Raw genomic sequence first — 23,184 nt, forward strand, 5'->3', positions numbered from 1 at the left:
GCTTCATCTAAAATCACTAATTCATAAACTGAGAGAGATTTCATACATCTTGGATATTACATGTGAATTAACAGTGTTGCTGTCTAAGTGGTTGATGAGAGTCAGAGTATTGTCAGACTAAAGACTATGAAGATCTAGACAAATCCCAACTCGGCCATGAAGCCCCCTGAGCAATTGGGATATAATCCCCCCAATGCAAAAAAATAAAAATAAAACTTTTTTTTTCAAATTAGACCTCTTTCTAGGTCTAGTTGTCAGGAAAATTCATCCAGTGTTCCCTATGTGGACCCAGGAATAGACAGCTGGCTAGTTGGTTAGAATGTATATCCATATTGCATCAGAACAACTCTCCTTAAAAGTAATACATATAGATTAATTACATACATATGCATTTAACTGAGAATGCCATCAACCCCCTATATAACTTTTAATAGTTGCACATCTGGATCCATGCTTTACCCATGCTGTTGCTGTACCACAGCAAACTGAGGGCTGTATATTCCTCCTGATTGTCTACCTATGGTGGGAAACATTATTGATGGTCTCTAGGAAGTTTCTGGTTGAGTGTTTCAGCATCCACGTGGAAGCATAGGAATAAGAAAGTCCTCCAAACAGATTTGAAATTGCTCCCGTATTTATGAGCTTTCTTAGAAAATTCTCAGGAAAAGCTCAACTGCCTTCCGAGGGAATTATCCTGGACTGTAATATTGCATGTATACTGATAACATCATGTCCTGTAACCTTAAAATTGTAGTTTGTTTTCCAATGGCAATAGCTACCTGGAAATTCACCTCCCTCCCTAGCACACATTGGGAACAAGAGTGTTTTTAAGGATTTGGACCACATAATTACTTGGAAAAAAACAGTCAAGGGAAGTGCCCTGAACAGAAAAATTAAAAGATAAAAAGCTGCTCATTCAAGTGGGTTGTTGGCCATATACTTTACAATATTTATGACAACTTCCTTAAAATATAAAAATTATTTAAATTAAAAGTTATACTTATGTCATGGCCTTAGCTGCTGTGAATGGAGGGCATGACACTATCTACAAAAAGTTTGAAAGAGAATTAAAGAATTAACATTATCACAACTTTGGCACATAATTCCCAAAGTAGGCTGGTCAATATGATGGGGCAGAACATTTTTTACATTCCTTGCTGGACATAACTTCTTAAATAAATAACTTTTCATTCAAAATATATCTAAACATTACAGTTGTAGGGCAAATCAGGAAATTATAATTTTGACAACAAATTCTAACAGGAACCCATTCTCGGCTGTATCCTTATTCTTGATGAATGCCAGCCAAAGACTCCAGTGGGTTCAGTCATTCTAAAGAAACGTTTTCTATACTTTTCATAAAATTTATTTTTAAAAGCCAAGGAGATGCATACTTTTTAAAATATGTCTTTATACAGAAAGTAGAGAAAGCTGTAGATTAGATCCTTATTTTCAAGATTTAGCCTACAACAATGATGACTTACCTGAGTATGGTGGAAGGATTTATATAATTTTCAAATTTTTATAATTTGAAATTCCAGTAACAAGTTGAAAGCTACTTTTTAGATGGCAGAACCATAATACAGCTGGGGATTCACTTTAATCCTGAATCTGTCTGGTGCAAAACCATTATACAACTATATTCTCTTGGAATCCTGAATTGCCAATCAAACTTCATGATAACAGCACTGGATAGCATAGTGATGCTATTTTCTTTTTAATACTGTAAACTCTCTCCCATTTTAATAATAAGACTAGATAATAATAGCAGCAGCTTCAGCAGTAACAACTTTTCAACCAACAGTCCCAATTTCGTGCCAGTTTCCTTTCCCCATGAGAAGATGGATAACTTACTGCAGATTTCCTCCAAATTTTACAAAAATTGCAAAAGATCTAGCAAAAGTTATGCTTATTGACAAATAGGTGTCTTACCGAATTTTAGGAGTTGATTTTGGGAAGAGGAGCATGTCCTGGGCAGAATTGTTTGTGTGTTTGTAGTCGCCTAGGAGTGCTGTAATATTCAAAAGCTTGCACTTGTTTCTGCACTGGGCTGGGCCCCATTCACAGAGTTGCTTTATCTTATTGGGCTCCTGATAAACGCAAAAATGTTCTAGAGGAAGACATTCAGAGTTGCAGATATTTAAGATACGGACAGCCGGGCTGACTGAAATTTGGGGGGCAGTACGGGGAGACACGAGGGTTGTCTAGCTTCAGCTTAATACCTTGTCTCAACCCGGCTAAGGGTTGACGTGTGAAACCAGCCACTGTGGCTTAATCAAGAATCTGTGACTAGCTACGTATTGGCGCAATGTGTGAATTCAGCCACCCTCCAGAGCTCAGAAAAGGAAGGTCGGGTGGGAAACAGGTCCAGAGCCGGATCTGGAACCGGGATCCTGACCTGCCCCTTTGAGGCAAAAGAGCAATGGACGCGGGCTGCGCGGGAGCGGGAGGGGGAAGCACATTCCCTGGAAACTGCACGGATGGCTGGCCGGAGGAGTGTCCTTGTCGCTTCCCCTCCCCTCCCTTGGAAGCCTGCAACGCCAGCCGCGTGCGATCGCACCGTCTAAGCATCCGCCTCTTGTATACAGAGAAAAAGAGGGAGGGAGGGAAAAGCGGGTCTGGCCTGCCCCTGGGGCGGGGCGGATTGGAAGACAACAGCCCTAGCCCGACAGAAGAAGCAGCTCGCTGCCGGAGGAAGCCGCGCCGAGTCCCGCAAAGCAATTTAGTAAGTGCCGCCGGCCGCGTCTTTCCAAACCGTAGCCACGCCGTAGCGGAGCCTCTCCTTCGGGCTCCTCGTGCCTCCTTCCCGCTGATCGCTTTTCTAACTCTGGGTGAAATGACATGTCTTCCGGGCTCAAGCTGAGGCCACTGGCGTGCTAATGGACGCCCCGTGAAATGCCCCAGCGACCTGAGGCGGCTCTGAGAAACTTGTAGCTCGTGGGATGTTTTGTTTGGCAAGAGGGAGCACAGACACACGCGCGCGCCGGCTTGCTTCTTTATTGCACGGATTTCGATTTTTATTCTCCTTCCTTCTTAGCCACGTGAACTTACTTCATCTTTTCCCTCTGCTGGTGGAGGAAAGCTCCTCAACTGGAAATTTCATTTCAGGAGGGTATTTGGTTTAAAAGCTCCTTCTGTCTCGGTTTGCAAACTCCATAAAAAGGTCTCTGTTCGCTGGCTATTTACTCTGTGTATGGATGTGCGCGCGCGCGCGCGACCCCGTATTTGTACTGTATGTTAACAACACTAATGAAGGGAATCAGTGATTCACTTCTTGCAGCCTACAGATCCCCGTCCATAAAAATGGCCCACGAGAATCAAAAGGAGTCGGTTGGTTAACCTCTTCTGTATATGGTCCATACGCTCACCCCGCCCCATTTTGCAATATTCTCCTGATTTCAATGGGACGGCAGTGAAGCGGCTCCCGAGAAAGAGGTGTTTTGTGAATTCAGCCCCGCAAGAGTGGTGCTCCAGTTCAAAATAGGTATTTGCAGAGGGTCCCGTCTGCTCCTGATGTCTCCCAGAAGGTAAAGGTTCGTATCTGTCCTCCTACTCGCTCACACCCTCCCTCAAATAAATCCACATTGTCCGATTTTCTGCATCCTCCCCCATGTTGTTGTTGGCCTTTTTTTTTTTTTTTTGCGTTGTTTTCTCTGTCCGTGGACGAGGGGCTCTATCAGACTCTGCTTCTTGCCAGACGTTGATTTAAGCAGAGTTAACTTAATCGTACAGATGGAGGAGAGACTTTTCAAGGAGCTTCAGAGCTACTTTCTCTTCTTCCCATTTCCTGTCCACCTCCTCCCTCCTCCCCATCTTCTGACCAAAACAAAACAGCATATTTATAACTGACTGGGGGCACTGTCTCGCCAGCCAGTCTGTGGGGTTCTGTAATACAATGATTTCATAGTCAATGGGGGATAGGCAGGGTGATGCTCTTACAGTTGTAGGCACCAGCAGAGGTCACCAAGCATGTTATAAAATAAGCTGCCTGCCAAGAGGTTATTTCTCAGTTTACAGAGGGGAGCAGATACAACTCTAACCTTAGCCTGGATTTTTTGAAAGAAAAAATAACTTGCTTTATTGAAAAAGGTGTCATTCCATATAGATTGCACTGAGCTCCTTGATGTTCATTTCTAGCACGTGTATGATTATTGAGCCCTTTATAAATCACATGAAGTTTCAGCTTTTACATTTTGAAGATTGCACAGTCTGTTTCGGATCTTGTTTTTTTTACTGCACTTTAGCTTAGTTATTGTTTTATTATAATTTCAGTGTTTATCTTTGAATGTATGGGATAGGAGTGCAAGAAGAGACATGAAACCTTATACATGACACACTTGATTGTTGCAAGATGTACCTTTATAAGGGAAATTGCAGAGGACAAGTGCATGTAAGACACAAAACCATAAACATTTCAGTGCTTGCATGATACAATCCAAAGTAATCCTGTTCTTGTCTGCCTGTCAAACTTTTAGGTGGTGTCAATCAGACAGTTAACATTTAGAATCAGCTTTGCAATAAGTGAATAACATTTATCCTCAAACATTCATGCAGCCACAGTACTTTGGCTGAAGTTACAGAAACTTTGATAGTAATCTGCGGCCCAATTTCCTCTTCCCTATACTGCCTAAAAGATATCATTCTCAGGGCTAGTTCTATAATTAAAGGACTGAAAGTCTGATCCTATAAAATTAGTTAGATGTAGCGGAATAAACAATGATATGAAATGCAGTTGCAACTAAATCCAGGTTTATTCTGGGCTGTGCCTTTGTTTATCATTAGACATAACTGGCACTGTGGCTGATGTGAATGAGTAAAATCTGTAAGATGGAGGGGCATCCAAGGGGAAATATCCTAGCCTATGCTCTGTACAAGCGAGAAACTCTGGTGGACATGATGGCTGCTGCTCTGCTGAGGTTAGGTCCAATCTCCGGGACAGAAGCTGGGCATGTGTTGGAGTTCAGACTCTTAAATCTTGGTCCATTTTGTTAGTATACCCAGGTAGCAGCTTGTAGAATTGGGTGGTCAAGATGATCTACAAGCAATAGTTGCAAAGTTCAAAGGAAGAACATATACAAAAAATATTATCGGCAGAGCAGATTTCCATATGATATTTAGCTAAGACATAAACCTCTTATATGAAATAGTAAAATTTAAAGGGCATTTTCAACGCACTGCATTTTTGGAATATATAGATATGAGCTGAGGTGCAAGGAATTTATATACACATCAGGGATTTTTGGTCCATCCTCATTAAAGCCATTTCAAAGTTTGGGGGAACCCTCTGGAGTGTCATGAGCCAGTGTGGTGTAGTGGTTAAAATGTTGAACTAGGACCAGGAGATCTAGGTCTAGGTCCTTCCTCACCCATGGAAGCTTTCTAGGTAACTTTGGGGCATTTGTTCACATTCAGTTCTACCTACTTCCCAGGGTTCTTATGAAGAATTATTGGAATAGGAAATGCTATGTATACCAACTTGAATTCCTAAAGAAAAACTAGAATATAAATGTAACAAAAATAATAGATTGCTCCTGGAAGGAGAAATCCATAGTATCCTAAGCATATAATCACATAGGCCTCTTTGATCTTAATTCTGATGCTTCAAGTGTGCATCTCAGAATATTAATGTTGCAAACATGGCTTTTTAACATTGCACAATACCCTTCACTCAGTTACTGAGAGCTCATTTTCTGGGATCACACAATACAGTTGAATGTGTACCCTGAGCTACACACATTCACTTCTACTGGTACAGTTGAATGACCACAGTTACTGTATAGCACCTGGTAGTGCATCTCAGGCAGCTCTGTCTGCCAAGTCCTAGAGTACACTGCATAGCAAATTCAGGTCTTCCTCTACATCATGTTTGAATTGGCCCCAAATTTTGTCTTAGCTTAATGGTTTCCAGTGTCTCAGGCTGAGATCTCTTTGGCTAAGTAGGAATGCTGTTTTGTTAGCAAAAGTAATAATTTCTGCAACCTGTGTTACATAACTGCAGGAAAATTCAAATTGATAGGCTTGCGGGTTTGGCCATAGTTACCTGCCATTAATACTTGTGCTCCATAGAATTAGTGATCTGGAGGTGAAACAAAATGTATCTAGTGCACATGCTGGTTCCTAAACCCCAAGCCTTACCTAAGATTGCATAACAATCTTTTGAATGCAGTCTTTGCTTTCTGCAAGAATTATTATAACCCAAATCTACTCTAATATAATTTTTGGCTATTAACACTTTTGTATACTTGTCAGGTCTCACCACCTAGAGTCAAATAACACACTTCTAACAAGCAAATTTTGCTCCACTTAGGACAAAGAAAATCACTTAATTTTTCTGATCTGGGGTTGATTTATTGCTTAGCAGCAACCATCTCATTGGCAATAAACACAGGTATTTGCAGGTTTCAGGTATATTGTTTTAAACAATGAAGTATTAGCCACATGGGGAAAAATTGTTCAGATATGTTTGTTGCTATTTTGTAGATGGTCATATAATTTCTTTGAGTTTTTGAAAATGCAAAGTCTTCCTAACTGTTCTCTAGAAGTAAACATGTACAGGGAATCCCTGCTTCTACGAAGAGAAGCAGATTGCACAAATGACACATGTTTGTCAACGGAGACAGCTGTCTCACATATTCTCCTTCTGTTGCCCCTGTGGCATCTAGAAATACTCAGTGTGTAACATGATACCATCATCCTGGGTGTTAACTACTACCCACCTATTGTCATTTGTGACATGTCGTTCTGCCCTTAGGGAGCAGGAGAGAATCTTTCTAGTTGTGGCATCTAAACTGTGGAATCCCTTCCTGAGGGACTGTTGTGGAGCCAGTCTTGACACCTGACATCTGTGGGCAGCTGCCAGGGCCCGCGCATCTCGGGAAGCTTGGCTGCTGATACCTGCCCTTATGTCCGCTTAAAAAAATGTGGCCCAATTTTCTAAGAAGTTAATTTAATTGCCTCTGAAGTGACATCATTATGGGAATGTAACACTGCTTCTGACTTAATTGAAGAGAGCTGCTATTCGGCAGCACCGCTAAAGAAACCCGCCAGGGCTCCTCAGCATGAGTCTCCCATATACCTGAGCCAACCTAGAAATCAACTGCATTAATTGTTGCTCAGCCTTCCAGCGAAGGCACTGTTGTTTGCTAAGCCTCTTGGAACAAGATTATGTGTTGCTATTATATACTGAATGAAGGCTGGTTATTGTTCCAGAGCACTGGTTTCTCCTTTTGTGTTTATGTTTTATATTGCTTTATAGTTTTAAAAAGATTGTTTGTAAATCCAGGCTGGGGTCTGGTGTCATCATTGGCTACTGCCCATCAGATTAGCTCCTTTGCAGTCACTTTTTAATCCTGCTCCCAGAACATTGGCATTCTCACACATAGGTCCCTATCCTTCTAAACAGGGTGTTGTGTTTATAAGAAGCATACTTTAGGTGCAGAGTCACATGTTATTGTCCTCCTGAGAAAGTCAGTGAGCATTTTCTGGGCTGTCATTCAAATACAATAGAAGCATTAACACAGTTGCTCCTGATGGTAACTGTAATCTGGTATATTTCTCAAAATGCCTGCCATGGACATGGGCTGTGGGCTGGCCTGCAGGTTTGGATTGTACAGTACATAAATGAAGTAAATAAATGTATCCTCAAGGACTATTGGAGCAGCTCATCTGATGAACTATGCTTGTATGTTATAGTCATTCTGTAGAACCACTGCTTCCCTGATGTACTTCCAGCCTCTCCTCTGTGGACACCTATAATGTGAGAATGAGCCTTCGATGTAAGGTGTTAGGGCATAAGTTACACATACACACATATATTACACACAGTCAACTGTCAGTAAACTGTTCCACCTTAAACGTAATGCTATGCAGAAAAGTCTGTCAAAACTGGCATTCACATTGCTTGCTGTTTACTGTCTCATGCTTATAGTTCCATTTAAAAAAAGAAAAAAATCACATGAATTTGTAAACAATCAGTATAGGCATCCTGAGTCCATTGAACAGTGTTGGATATATGTGATAATTTTAACTGGCATGATTGCTTGATTGTGGGAAATGACACTCAAAAATAGAGTTGGGTGGAAGTTGTGGGGGCAAAATTCATTATTTGGTAATTTAATAGTGCTTCTATATTGCAAAAACAGCAGAAATATTATTGTATTTTATTTTGCAGATCTCATTAGTTAATTAATGTGAGCCAAACTCCAGAAATTATATAGTTCAACTGTGGTTTAACATAGGCTAGGACAGGACAGGACAGGGACAGGGAATCCAAAGCAATTGAACCACAACTCCCAGCAGCCCTCGTCAACATAGTCAGTGCAAAGAAATGTTGAGATTGGTAGTTCAACAGCATCAAGAAAACCACCATCTCCCTGCTCCTGCACTAGGAAATACTGAATGAGTTTTGCTTCAGTTGTATAACACAGGCTTCTCCAACAAATGTCCTTTAGACAGACATTGGATTACAATCTGCACCATCCCCAGTTCACATCCCACGTACATGGAGAGAATGGGAATTGTAGTTCAACACATTTGGAGGATATCATAGGTTAATATATTGTATCTACTGAAGGAGGTTTTATTGATTCTATTAGCTTCATTTTATCCTGCTTCTTAGTTTTCTCAGACACCTGTCTGAACTTACCCTAGTGTTGCGTTGTCTTTTACAAGTTTTGCAATATACTTGTAAGCTTGAGTAAAAGACGTTAATATTAAAACAAGAAGAAAATAAAATACTGTATGCCTATGTTCACATAACAAGTTTACCTAGGTTAATTAAAGCCCTTGCATATGCACAGCATACTAAGCTTGGTTAGTTTATTCTGTGGGTTAGTGTTCTGTGTGAACTCAGTAGTCTGTGATTTAATATATTTATGAACCAACAAAAGGAATTAATTCAGTAACCAAGTTATGTCAGGATTTCTTTCTCATGGGAAAGGATTCATCCCTTTATCTTTACAACAATAACAAATAATATTTTGGCTACAGAGATCATGTGAAAAACACCTGTTATTGTGTGTTGTGTATTGTGCTATTTACTGCCACCTATTGGCGTGTATCTGCTAGTTACCCAGGGCATGGAGCTATAATATAATGAGAGGAAAATGTTCAGCCTCTCAGTGTGTGTCTCAGTGTGTGTGTGTGTATAGCTTTAGTTCAGTATAGCACCATGTAATCATTTTTATGGACTATGTAGTTGTAACAAAGTACCAAGTAGTGTACCTCTTCTCTGAGAGTTTGTAGCTAGAGATTTTGTTAAGCTTGTGTTGCTAATAAGTCTTGGATGCTACATTATATGAGAAGATGTGTTTTTTTAATATTTTGTATGAAATTTGCATTTTATGGAATTTTGCATTTTTATCAATAAACACCAGTTAGTATATATTTTCTGACTGGATTTCTTTGGGAAACAAGAAATGGACATTGCATTGTGAATAGCTGCAATGCTGATGTGTGTATTTTTCCTGGGTAACTTTTCCTGGAGTTTTTGCTGCGCTCTGCACAAACAGGAGTGTTTGTGATTTGCACTCTACTCGACAAGTTAAACATGTTGTGTGAGCACAGCCAGTGATTCAGGGATTAGAAATTAGGTACATGGATTCTCACGTACATTTAACTGGGTTGAATCGAATCAGGGAGACTTTGGACTGTTGTACTCTGTTGACCCCAAAAGAATATGGCTGATGGGTTAGTCTTTGTAGAGGAAATTATAATAAAAATAGCCAGTTTGCAGCAGAAAGGACAGAGGCTCAGTTTGTCCCCCCCCCCCCTCCTCCTCCACCTCCAAGATTTGGACTCTTTTTTCCAGTTCTGTTATTCATATGGGACTTCAGTGTTTTGTGACCAAGATCCAAAGAAATATAAACACGGCGGAATTTGATTTCTTGTAGGGTATCCGTCCATACCACACGGTAAACTAGTCTTGGAATCTACCAAGGGAACCTTCACAAATAGACTGGAAGATGGGATGGGGGAGAGGGCTATTCTTTTTATAAAACATTCTCCGTGGAGATTTTTGAGCAGGCTAATAGAAATTCTTTGGATTCCTGTCCAACTGATACTACCATAAATTGTACATTTATTTCAGACTATCCCTTGCTAAAATCATATTTCTTCAAGATATTCTGTCTGTGTCCAGATGTGTATAAGTTCACTTACAGATACAACACAAATCATCATAGTAGAAATCTTGGTTGTTTAACCAGCTGTTCCGTTCTTGCTAATTGTAATCCTTGATGGGTCAGTGAGACAAGGTTTTGCCAGAATATATCTTGAGAGCATTTACATCTAGTGTGAAAGCATGAAGACAAGCTATGTTACACAGTGGCAAACATTTGCTTTTTGTTGTATATACAGTGCATTCGGAAAGTATTCAGACCCCCTTCACTTTTTTCAATTTTGTTATGTTGCAGCCTGATACTACAATCGTTCAAATTCATTTTTTTTCTCATTAATGTACACTCAGTACCCCATAATGACAAAGTGAAAACAGAATTTTAGAAATGTCTGTACATTTATTAAAAAGGAACAACTGAAATATCACATTGGCATAAGTATTCAGACCCTTTGCAACAATGCTTGAAATTTAGCTCAGGTGCCTCCCATTCCTCTTGATCATTGCTGAGCTGTTTCTACACTTGATTGGAGTCCACCTATAATCAAATTAAATTGATTGGACATGATTTGGAAAGGCACACACCTCTCTATAGAAAGCCTCACAGCTGACGATGCCTACTGTACCAGAACAAAAGCCATGAGGTCAAAGGAACTGCCTGCAGAGCTCAGAGACAGGATTATTGCAAGGCACAGATCTGGGGAAGGCTACAAAAAAATGTCTGCAGCACTGAAGGTTCCCAAGTGCACAGTGGCCTCCATAATTCTCAAATGGAAGAAGTTTGGCACAACTAGGACTCTTCCAAGAGCTGGTCACCTGGCCAAACTGAGCAACTGGGGGAGAAGAACCTCAGTAAGAGAGGTGACCAAGAACCTGATGGTCACTCTGACTGAGCTCCAGAGATCCTGTGTGGAGATGGGACAAAGTTCCAGAAGGACAACCATCACTGCAGCCCTCCACCAATCTGGGCTTTATGGCAGAGTGGCTAGATGGAAACCTCTCCTCAGCGCAAAACACATGAACGCCCGCTTGGAGTTTGCAAAAAAGCACCAGAAGTACTCTCAGACTGTGAGGAACAAGATTCTCTGTTCTTATGAAACCAAGATTGAACTGTTTGGCCTCAATTCTAAACGTTATGTCTGGAGGAAACCAGGCACTGCTCATCACCTGCCCAATACCATCCCAACAGTGAAGCATGGTGGTGGCAGCATCAAGCTGTGCAGGTGTTTTTCAGCAGCAGGGACTGGGAGACTGGTCAGGGTTGAGGGAAAGCTGAATGGAGCAAAGTACAGAGATATCCTCAGTGAAAACCTGTTCCACAGCACTCAGGACCTCAGACTGGGCCGAAGGTTCACCTTCCAACATGACAGTGATCCTAAGCACACAGCTAAGACACACAGGAATAGCTTAGGGACAACTCTGTGAATGTCCTAGAGTGGCCCAGCCAGAGCCCTGACTTGAACCCTATTGAACATCTCTGGAGAGACCTGAAAATGGCTGTCCACCTACGGTCCCCATCCAACCTGATTGAGCTTGAGAGGATTTGCAAATAAGAATGGCAGAAAATCCCCCAATTCAGGTGTGCAAAGCTTGTCGCGTCATACCGAAAAAGACTGGAGGCTGTAATTGCTGCTGAAGGTGCTTCAACAAAGTACTGAGTAAAGGGTCTGAATACTTATGCCAATGTGATATTTCAGTTTTTCCTTTTTAATAAATTTACAAACATTTCTAAAATTCTGTTTTCACTTTGTCATTATGGGGTACTGAGTGTAGATTAATGAGGAAAAAAAATGAATTTGAACGATTGTAGCATCAGGCTGCAACATAACAAAATTGAAAAAAGTGAAGGGGGTCTGAATACTTTCCGAATGCACTGTATGTATGGCATACATGTGACAACAGTCTGTTACAAATCCCAGCTCATGGCTGTGCATGGAGTTGAAAAATCTGCTTGTCTTTCTCTTTAAGTATATGTCTGTGTGTGTATATGTATGTATGTATATGTGTGTGTGTGTATGTTAAAAACATAATGCAAATAATGATCTACTTGAATAAGCTGCAGCCAGAGTAAGTACATAGAAGCTGAAGTGCCTAATATTTAACTTTGTTAGTTTTAATTTTTCTTTCTCATATTTATATCATGATTCTAAACCCCCTACTTGGAAATAAGTTTGGTTATTTCCAGCAGCGGTTCTCTGGTGCATTAGGATTGCAGACTCATCCTAAATATGTATTATGAAACATACTACTGAGTATATTGGGACTTCCTGAAAAGTAAGCATAACATAATATTAGGGTATGTGAGACCTCAGCCTACTTCCTCTGCCTTGGAAACGTGCAGATCCATTGAAAGCAAACTGCCTGATAGGAGTTCATTTAGAATTCAAAAGATTGAGAATGGAGCTGCTAATGGCTCTGTTAGAGGCATTAGAGAACTTGTACTCTTCACTGAACAGTTTGAGAGGACAATAAATGGTATGACAGTAAAACACATTAATGGGGAACTTACAGCATTCTCGTCTTTATATTACAGCAAGCCTGTTATTACATGGCTGAGATGTATGAGTATATTCGTATATAAACTAGATTTGGCCATTGCAAAGACAACTAAGGAGTGTCTTTGTACAGCTGGACGATGACTGCATCCTGTAAGATATTTTTCAGTGAGACCTGGCCATTGAAGGGTAGGTTTTGCCCACATTACTACACTTTTTTCCAGATGTTCTGCTTTATATGTTTTCTGAAAGGATTAATTACAATTATGAATATAAAAATGGTTCACTCAAGTACATCACCAAAGCAAGGTAAATCTATTTCTGACCCTTATGACAATGTCTGAGAGGCAGGTTGAGTCCTTCCGTTTCAACTGTGTCCATGTTGAATGGACTGATAAAGTTAGTCTTTATATTGGTTGGGTTTGCACATCACGCTAAACCACAGTGTGGTTTGACTTTGGCTTAGCACACTGCATGAACCCAAACCTTGTGGTTTGTAAATCATAATTTATCCTAGTCTGTTTTGTAACCCTCCTGAATATGATTTATCCAAATAATCATTTTAAACAAATCATGGCTTCATTAAGGCTTATATAAATTATTTTTATTTACAGTGGGGGTTAGTACCATCAGTCATGGTACTCTTTTGGTTTGCCTGTGAAGTCTGCATATTTTAGGCACTCCTTCCTGAATGGGCAATTTGAATTGATGGAGGCCAGGGAAAAGGGGTTAGCACTTCGGGCCCTTTTGGGTGAAGTCCCATGCAGCTTGATTCTCTCTCCCCTACTTTTTAAATAGCTACATGAACCTGCTGGGAAAGGTCACCTATTGGTTCTGTGCGTGATACCATTAGTACCATGAATATGGCCAAGTCAAGCTGGAGATACTGTGGAAGTCTTGACCCAGTATTTGGAGGCTATAGGGCATGGAAGGATGAAACAAGCTGAAATTAAATCCTATGGATATGGAGTTACTGTTTGTCCAAAAGGCATGTGGTTCTCTTTCTGATCTGGTTATAACTCTGGATGGGGTGGCCCTTCCCCTGAAAAAACAGGTGTGTGGTTTGAGTATCCTTCTGGACTCACAAGTATTGTCTGGGCAAGTAGGGTCCATGGCCAGGAAGGCTTTTGCCCAGCTCTGTCTGATGCACTTACCCATTGTGGCAGGATCTTACAACAGTAACTCATGACTTCATTACTACTTGGTTGGACTACTGCAATGTGTTCTATGTACATGGGGCTGCATTTGAAGATGATTTGGAAACTGCAGTTGTACCAAATACTGAAGTGTGCATGCTCCTGGGTGAAAGCCACTTCAGCCATATTACACCAATGTTGTGGAGGGTACATTGGTTTCCTAATTGTCTACAATTACAATTCAAATTGTTGCTTTTAACCTTTAAAGCCCTATATGGCTTGGCTTCTGGGTTCCTTCAGACTACCTTCTCCAGGAAGTACTATCCTGTCTGGTGTGTTTATTCCAGGAGAGAAGCTTATTCATATTCATCATGAGAGAGATGAAACCAGTAGAAGCCTAAGGGTGGTGTTTCCCAATTATAGCTTCCACTTTATGAAATAGCCTTCCTGTCCCTGGCTAGACTAGTCTAGACTTTAGCATCATTCCACAAAGCAGTAAAAACCAAACTGTATCATAGGGCCTTTGATACTTAAGGTTACTTATGTTAATGGTACCATAGTTGGTGTAGTTAAGCATGATACTGTTTTTACTGAATTAAATAATTTTCTTTAGTTAGTTATTTTATTATGTATTGTGTGATGTTTATTTTACTATTGTAAACTGCTGCAAAATATATGATCTGGTGGTATAGAAATTAAATAAATGAATAATAAACCTAAAACGAGACAAAGATCATGCTATTGATTCACACAAATCTCTTCCCCATCGTTTTCTCATTAAGAATAGGACTTTCTTTCTCCTTCTGTTAGTTTATGTGCATCTGAACAGAAAGGCCAGTTAAATATGGGGATGTGGTCCCTAACCTCCTGATTCTTGAAACTATTTACAAGGGCAAAAGGTGGTGGCAACCTATTTATCTTGTTCCCTGCATGATGGATTGTGTGTGACAGATGTAAGCTACCTAACTGCCCAACAACTGGAATATGAATTCTTTCACAGAGTAACAAATCAATAGTTTCTCTTGACCCTCTCCCCCTACTTTGAAGATCATCTCCCTATCCCTATTGGATGAAATATACTCCCTGCTATTCAGGGAGGAACTGTGCTGTGCCTGGCTTGGCTGCAAGCTGTGTACATCTCCAACCAGATTTCTTCATATGCACTAATGAGTTTTTTATCATTGGGTTCTTGGTGAAGAAGCTGTTAAGTTCAAAGAGTTTCTTTCATTTAATACAGGAAGAAAAGCAGTCTCAATTGGAGGCAAAAACATTTTGGAAACTTAGCTGTGTTTGTGTTAACCCATTCTCCCTAAAACTGTGACTTATCTCCATTCCCCAGTAAGTGCGCACATTCCCTGCACTTTATCCATCTGCTTGAAAACCATACTGTATGTTCAAACTGGAACAGTTTCAGACTTAAACAATGGCCTTTAGTCTGATTTAGGCCTACTAGTAACAGGAATAAAGGGATGGAATGTTGAGACTGAATTTTCCCATGTTGACTGGAGTGGAAGTTAACTGGTGCCAAAAACCAAGAAAACCGTTGAGGTTATTCAGGCTTGGATTGGGGAGTTTTACTGATCCCCTTATAGTACTACAGTGAGGTAACAAGATGGATTAGGTTTGCCTTCTTTAGCAAGCAGTTGATATTGCTAAAGTAAGATAAACTGCTTCCTCAAGCCAAACTATCTGACGATTCATCAATGTCCCCAGTTTCTAAGAACCTCAACTACTATTTTAGATGAAGAGTTCCTACTTTCTTAGTTTTGTTGGCACAAAAGAAAACTTCCATTTTGTCTCTATTCTTCCTTTGCCACTGCTCATACCCTTCAGCCCAAGTCTGATTTTGAGACTCATCTCAAAAAATGGAAATTGGGATATGGATCCAAAATTCTCTCCTACTACAAACAAATGCTTCCATAACATTAATGTATCTTTTCAGCATGCTTCAAAGAATAGTACCTTTCTAATTAAACTACTATCTGCCAGTTAATGTATTGTTTAGAATTGCCTTGGGGAAAGGGGAAATATTTACTAGTCCCTTTGTGCAATCTACTGGCCTATAACCTTTTATGATGATCAGCACAGCTCCACTTGCACAGTTGGAGGGGGATTAAAGCAGTTGACTGGGATTTTGCATGCATGGCTGAACGAGGATGATAGCAGTACTTCAGGGTCTGAAATTAGTGCCTGTTTTCATTGTAGGAAATTCTCACCAGGCAATATTTGGCAGTAAAAAAAATATCAAAAATGAAGAACCAGGCCCAAGCTTCTGTTCCATTGAGACACAAAAGGCTCTGCCATCTGTATTATGTTTATCTGACCCTTTCCCAAACAATCCTAATATTTAGATGCCAAGGACCAAATAATATTTCCTCCATGTAGGGCAAATTTAGGTCCATCATCAGTTGTGAAATGAAGGCTTTTTTCCCCCCTTTCAGTGAATGCCTGGTATCAGATTTTTTTTTCAGGATGAAAATGCAATGTTTGAAGAGAACTACAGTTCTAACAGCGTTATTATCTTAGTAATACATAGTATGTGTAGCATGAGTCAAAACTATTGCAACTTTCTTGCATATAAAAACTTTATTTTCTTTTTAATGGAAAAATCCATACATTTGCCAATGAATGACAAGTACATAATGAAAAAGAGGATATAACTGCATAAACTTGTATTTTTTCATTTATAAATCTGCATGTGTTGGTGCAAATTTAGAAATAATTACTATTTAAATAGAAATTCAGTACATCCCACTATATTCTCGTGCTCCAAGTGGGTGGGATGTAGGCAAGCAGTCTCTAGATAGACAGAACAGCATGAACATATATAAATTTGATTGATTGATTGATTGATTAATAAATAAATAAATAAATAAATAAATAACCAACCGAGTGAGCCTGGTCATGGAAAAACTGGACTTTGCTTGCGCTTATTTCAAACTTGCCAAAATGTGCAAAAATGTACTGTTAGCAGGAAATGTTGCATTTTGAATGAATATAACTAAGGCTAATAACGTAGTCTCCACCTTCTCTATATTACCAGTAACAGTGGGGGCAGAAGTCAATCTCTTTGGGCCTAGAGTAAGCGTATATCGTTCTCATTCATATTTGTATCTCTGAATGTTTCAGTCACTCTTTCTGAACTGTACTTCTCCCTCTCAGCAAAATATGACTTAACAAAATATTTTTCCTCTGTATCAGTCACATTCATTCAGAACGTTGAACAGTTTTCCCTAAAATTCATTCCTGGTTTTTCTATTATTGCCATTCACTGGAGCATAACATGCAGCTACCACTAGCCTATTCCAACTTTCATCTGTACCTATAATAGCCTACATTTTAGCCTTTTTTTTATCATTAACCTACACCCTCACTGCCCTCCATGTGTTTATCAACTCCACCCAACAAAATCAGACTCTTGTCATTCAGATCTATTATGTCCTTCCCCTTTCACAAACACACGATATATTTTTCCTTTTTTCCTTTAATTTGTTAACTTGTGCTCTTTATCACTTCTCTTACATTTCAAGTTCTAATCCTCCATCTGAAATATATAAAAGTTGTAAAATCTTAAGTTAAAATAGGGTTAAATTGTCATTTTGGTAAAATGGTTAATTTTTAAAAAAATTTCCATAGAGAATGTTTGATTTGTACATTGGTTCAAGCCAACAGAAACAGGCAGCTTTTTTACATACTTGTGGAGAGGTTTCCTTTGTTTAATTAAAGTTTTGCTAAATTGAAAGTAATGATGAAAGCAATACACATTGCGTTAATACATTAACATTAAATTAATAATAGTATAATAAGGCCAAAAATGGATTTGCTTAAGTCGTTATGACCTAGTTTCTTTAGTTTTGGCTTAAATCATAAACCATGGCTAAACTAATCAAGCCCAATCTGAGTTTCAAAGGCCTCTCCATCTTCAGATTAGTTTCATCAAATTAACACATAGGTAGATGTGATGGTTAACAGGTTTAGGCTTAATTACTGCAACCTAGATTTAACTGATTTAAGAATATCCTAAACCAATTTCTCTTGACTAGAAACAGACGTGAAGTATAAGGAAATTGATCATCACAATGTGAGGGGAGATAGTTCAGGGTAAAATCAATTCTAACCAACCTTGTTTACATAAAAAAAACACTCAAGAAGAAAGCAATGTTGTGTTGCTTATTGTAAAATAAAAGCATTGTTCCTTTGACATCCTAATGTAAGAGGCATTCATTCCTTGCATTTAGATTACGACTAGTAGTTATTTTTAATGCTTATGCTTATGATTAGAATTTAAATTAGTATTTTTCATTAGAAAATGCAGCAGTAGGTCCTATCATTCCATGGAAAGTAGTAACAGTTTAACACTGTACAGGCTATTTCTGAATACAGTTGTCTCTGTATTTCTGCTTTATAAAGCTGCATGGTATAGTCATTTCCAGTATGATGTGGAGGCAAAGAATGAGGATAAATCTGAATTATAATGAGTGTGTAAAATAGTTACAACAGTGGTTACGACACAAATATGGTTCCTTGAAGTTATTCTGAACATGGGTGAATCTCACATAACAGCTTCTAATTAGTTGATGTTATATTGGGTCAGATCCAGATCAAAACCATATATATAATTTAAATTATTAGAAGTTAAGTCTTACAAGGAGTAAATTAGTCGTAATTTAATTTAAATCTATTTCACTTCAGTGGGAATTAAATCTCTAACAACATACACACTTAAATGACAGAACTGTTAAACTCAGTGGGATTTCTGAATAGTTATATAGGATTGTGCTCTTAGTTGAACTGATGTAATAGAGTTCCAATGATTTTTGAAGAGTCTGTTTCCTGATGTGGCCTACCTTGAAAGGCTGACATCAAGCCTGAGTGTGTTTTCCCATCCCTCCCTCTTATACTCCAGGGCTGTGTTTTTCAACTTTTTTCATCTCATGGCACACATTTCATAGGTGGGACTTTTCAGTTGCAAAACTGGAAGTCCTGTGACATCACAAGTTGCTGGGACTCGGAAGGAGAAATGGAGGCAGTCTACCCCAGTGATGTCATTTTGGCTACACAGTTCTTTCTGTCATTTACTTGTGGCTCACTGATGCGGCACACTTGCAGACCCTTCGCGACACACAAATATGCTGCGGCACAGTGGTTGAAAACTGCTGTCCCAAGGAATTAAAGTAGAGCCAGTTATGTTTTCTTTGTTTCCTGGGCTTAAAACAAGTTTTTGTAACTTGTTGCACAGTTTCTCCAAGATTATCTTTGTGACTCTCCATAGCTAACTTGATATGGAACTAATCTATATTCCTTCACGCTATCAATATTTTATTTATTTCCTACATTTTTAACCTGTCTCTTCTTTAAAGTCCTCAGTGTGGCTTACTCCTTGTTTCATCTTTAGAATAATTCTGAGTATCTGAATATCTGCAGTTGGTGGCTATAGCTGATGAGAGCTCAGCCTGGTGGCCTCTTATGTATGGATTGCAGGAGGGTTTGGATCTCTCCCCATTACTTTTCCACATGTTTATGAAGCCACTGGGAGAGGTCATCTGTTGGTTCAGGGTACAGTATCCTCAAAATGCTGTATACAAGTATGGGCTATTCCAGTGATGTAATTGAAGTCCTTTCTTGGTGCCTGAAGGCTTTGGGGGTCTGGATAGGGCAACATAGGCTGAAGTTGAACCCAAGTAAAATGAAGCAACTGTTTATTGTCAGCTTCAATAACTGTGATCTTACTGATGATTTTGATGTTACCTGGTTGGGTAATGAAATGTCTGCAAGCAAACAACAAAGCTCAGAAAGCACCAAGAAGTACACAGTTCATCCCTGAGCTATAGATATTCTCTTCTGTTGGAATCAGAAAGAATATAATACACCTATTGATAATGGAATTGCATTAGATCAACAGCTTATTACCACTTGCATGATCCTTTGAAAGGCATATCCACAGCTAGTACATATGTTTGTAGCCTGTGAGAATCCTACTGCTGTGTTTCAGTCCAGCCTTGTATCTGTTTTGATTTTCTGTGCTGGAGGCAGCATAGTAGCTGGAAGTGGAAAAAATTCAATTGGTACTATTTTGTCATATAATAAGTATGTTAAGATTTAGGAGTTGTAGTTTTTGCCCATTTTGTATTTCTTAGACTTTTTAAAAATCAAAAGTAAACCACTAAGCGATGATCTACCAATCCTGATAAGTAATCTGCTAGTCTTGGAATTTCTTTAATTTCTTTATGTGTATTGAATTTCTTAAACAAATGCAGTTTCTGTATAGGAATATGTACACACATGCACACACACACACATCACCTATGAAAAGGGTGCAGTTACAGTGGCATGGGAAGCCTTTATGGAGTGAAATAGGTTTTAATGTTACCTATTAACCTGTCATTGGGGTCAGCTATATTACACAGTGCTAGCAACGAACATGGTGGTTACAAAAATGTTGATCCCTACCCAGAGAAGCTTACAGGCAAACAACAGAATGAGGGTAAGAAAATGAAGACAGATAAAAATTAGAGAGTCAGTTTGGTCTAGTGTTAAGGCTCCAGGCTAGAAACCAGGAGACTGTTCTGAAATGAATGTATAACTAGGCATGTATAGAAATGCATTGCATTTCATTGCTATCTATCTGTCTTTCTGTCTAGCTATCTAGCTTTCTGTTAAACTTCTATAAAGGGATGAGAATTACAAACCCTTTGTGTTAAAGGCTTCATAAGGAAAGTAGTTTTTTCCGGAAGGGCTTGAAGAAACCTCTTAAGGAAACATGTAGCAATGACGAAAAGGCAATTGAACAGAAGATCTTTAGACAGTCATGAAGAGCAATTGTGAAGAGCAATCCTGGGTAAGAATGAAGTATCAGATGCTTTGCCACTTCTAAAGCCTGCCAGTTCATGCCAGAAGTCAAGGGAGCAGCTTTATCAAGCTATTTACCCAGGTATTTAAAAAATCCTCTCCATTAATGAGGGGGAAGAGTAGGGGGGGAGAAGCCCAGGAACCAAAGAATCTGACCTTGGTGCCATTTGGAAGGAGGGAAGAATTTTTGATCCTGCTGGTCCAAAGCTGCTCTGTCCTTTGAATGCCCAAGGCTAGAGTTATACTTGCAGAGCCATCCATGGATGTAATTGGAGCCTCCAGGTAGATGAGGTCTCTGTGTTGGTGGAGCCCCTCTTTCCTTTCCTTCTGTGTTGAGGTTAGCCACCCTATTCTAATCTTATCTGGAGGTCAGAATTGCTCTATGTTTTGTTTAAAATATTGGAAATTATTTGTATTTTGTCTTTCCAGTAAAGATCCAAGGTAGCTTAGAGAAAACATTAAAATGCAGTTTTCAGACTGTTACACCTTAATAAGAAATCACTTGAAGCAGACAGGGGAGATAAAAGAGTTTAAAACCAGAAAAGTTAAAATTAACAAGTGGCATTTTAAAGCTAATCTTCCTTGGGTTGGAAGTTAAGGAATAGCCTGGCATAGCCATAGATCATGCAGGCTGGGAATTCTTGGAATTGTAATCCTAATACATTGAAATATTGTGACATATTTTTGTAGAGTCCAGGTGAAGCCACAGAAAAAATGCATATTGGATATTGGAAGGACATATGGGAAGATCTTCCACTTCCATCACAATTCAACTGACATAAACCTGGCTTGTACATTGTATGTTGAATGCTAAAAAAAGAATCCCATTTATGGCCTCAGTTCTTTTGAAGCAATTGACTCCAAGTTAGCTTGGAGACAAAGACAACTGTATCTCTTGGGAACATATCATACCAGAAAACCTATGTCAAGGCTGGGGGCCAGAATACATCACTGTGGGGGCAAGTCCTAGAGCTACTTTTAACCACTTTTCACTTTTGTGGATATAAGCTATGGAAGAGATGCAGAAAATTGCCATGTCTTTCTTTTAAGAGAACTCAGCATGACCAGAAGCCCAGCAGGGCTGCAGGCAGTAAAAGAGGCACCAGTCTACCAAAGAAAGTAGTCCCAGCTGAGCTCACTTAAAGTAAGTGTCACCTTTAAGGAATACTACTACTTTTCATGCTGGGTCAGAAAGAGACTTTTATGGGGGTCTTCTGAACAGGGGGGAGGAAAAATTGATTAGCAGGGACACAAGGAATATGGTTTCTGGTGGTGTAAAAGCTTTCTAGCACTGTTAGCCAGCAAAGCGTTCTTGCTTATAACTGTGAAATCTTTACAGACAAGAGATGGGGGTGGAGAGTTGTTCTGCTGTAGATTTGCAGTGCTTCAGGTGTCAGAACTTCTAAACTGCAAGGAGTATTCAGGGATTTGTTTGTGCCTTTAGACTTGCAGCAGCATGACTTGAGGCAGAGATGATGATGATGATGATGATGATGATGATGATGATGATGATGATATAAAAAATTATACCCCACCTGACTCCCAGCAACTCTGGGACTCTTGATTCTCTGGCCTGGGGGATTAGTGCAAAACCAGCCTTTTTTGAGTGTTATTGTTACTCTTAAAAGTTGGTAGTCCTAGGGTAATCAGCGATGTTTAATTAGCTTTTTTCATAAAGCGCCACAGGGCTATTTGTTTGGCTCCAATTGACTAACAGTGCCATACCTTTGGAAAGTAACATGTCTCCAATTTTTCATTTTCTGTGCTATACCACAGCTTTGTGTGGTCCCCTTTTCCAGTTCTAGTGACTGTTCCTGGCCATGTAAAGGTACTAATCCATTTTGATGCCAGGGTACAACATTCAGCTTAGCTCACAGTACAGTGCTAACCTGCAACCCCACCAGATCCTATCCCAAAGTTATTGCCAAGTTGTAATGTTTATTATGACAGAAAGGGGACATTCTTAAATACATGGGGACCAATCTTCTTAACAGTATTTAATGCAACCAACATTTAAATCTAAGTAATGTTAAGATTAAATGAAATACCATTTTGCTATTGTTTTGGTCCCTTTCAAAAAGTGAGTTCTGTTCACTTATTAGAGCATGACTTCTGGCAAATGACTAAAAAAATGAAATCAGGCCCTCAGCTCTGTTTTGTGCAGCTCAACATGAGGGTATTTGGTGTGCTTATCACATAGTGCATCACATCTTGGAAAATATCCCAGATCATCACCACAGTCCTTCAAAAAAAACCTCTTACTTCTGTAAGCCCTGTTGATCTCCATGCTCACTTTACAAGTCAAAGTTCATTTAATTTTGGGCTATTTTGTTGCATAGACCCAGCAACTGTGGCTTAAGCAAACAATGGCTCAGCGTGATATGTGAACCAGTCAAGTTAAACTATTTTCTGAGTAGACGTAGATTGACTGCACTCTAAGGTCAGTTGCAGATGGGGGACTGGCTTGTTATAGCCACTTAATGAAGTTCAAGCTGGAGACTTCTTCAATGTGGTGTAATCCATGTTATATTAGTGTGGACAGAAGATCCCATTCTAAGGTCGCCACTTCTGGATCTTGAAGGTGCACACT

The 23,184-nt window shown here is 39.5% G+C and overlaps 1 protein-coding gene across 5 annotated transcripts in view; it reads left to right on the forward strand.

The window, feature by feature from the left end:
- The first annotated feature begins 2,611 nt into the window (after nt 1-2,611).
- The window catches only part of SOX13 (SRY-box transcription factor 13), a 63,013-nt gene continuing 42,440 nt past the window's right edge, over nt 2,612-23,184 (forward strand). For all 5 annotated transcript variants that reach the window (XM_007425173.4, XM_025164744.2, XM_025164743.2 and 2 more), the window contains exon 1: nt 2,612-2,725. The gene's annotated coding sequence lies outside the window, so the exon portion shown is untranslated. The remainder of the gene's footprint in view (nt 2,726-23,184) is intronic.

The sequence above is a fragment of the Python bivittatus genome, unplaced genomic scaffold (assembly GCF_059951505.1).
Source record: "Python bivittatus isolate LINGU-HERP-01145 unplaced genomic scaffold, Pbiv_v1 ctg000700_np1212, whole genome shotgun sequence".
NCBI lineage: Eukaryota > Metazoa > Chordata > Lepidosauria > Squamata > Pythonidae > Python > Python bivittatus.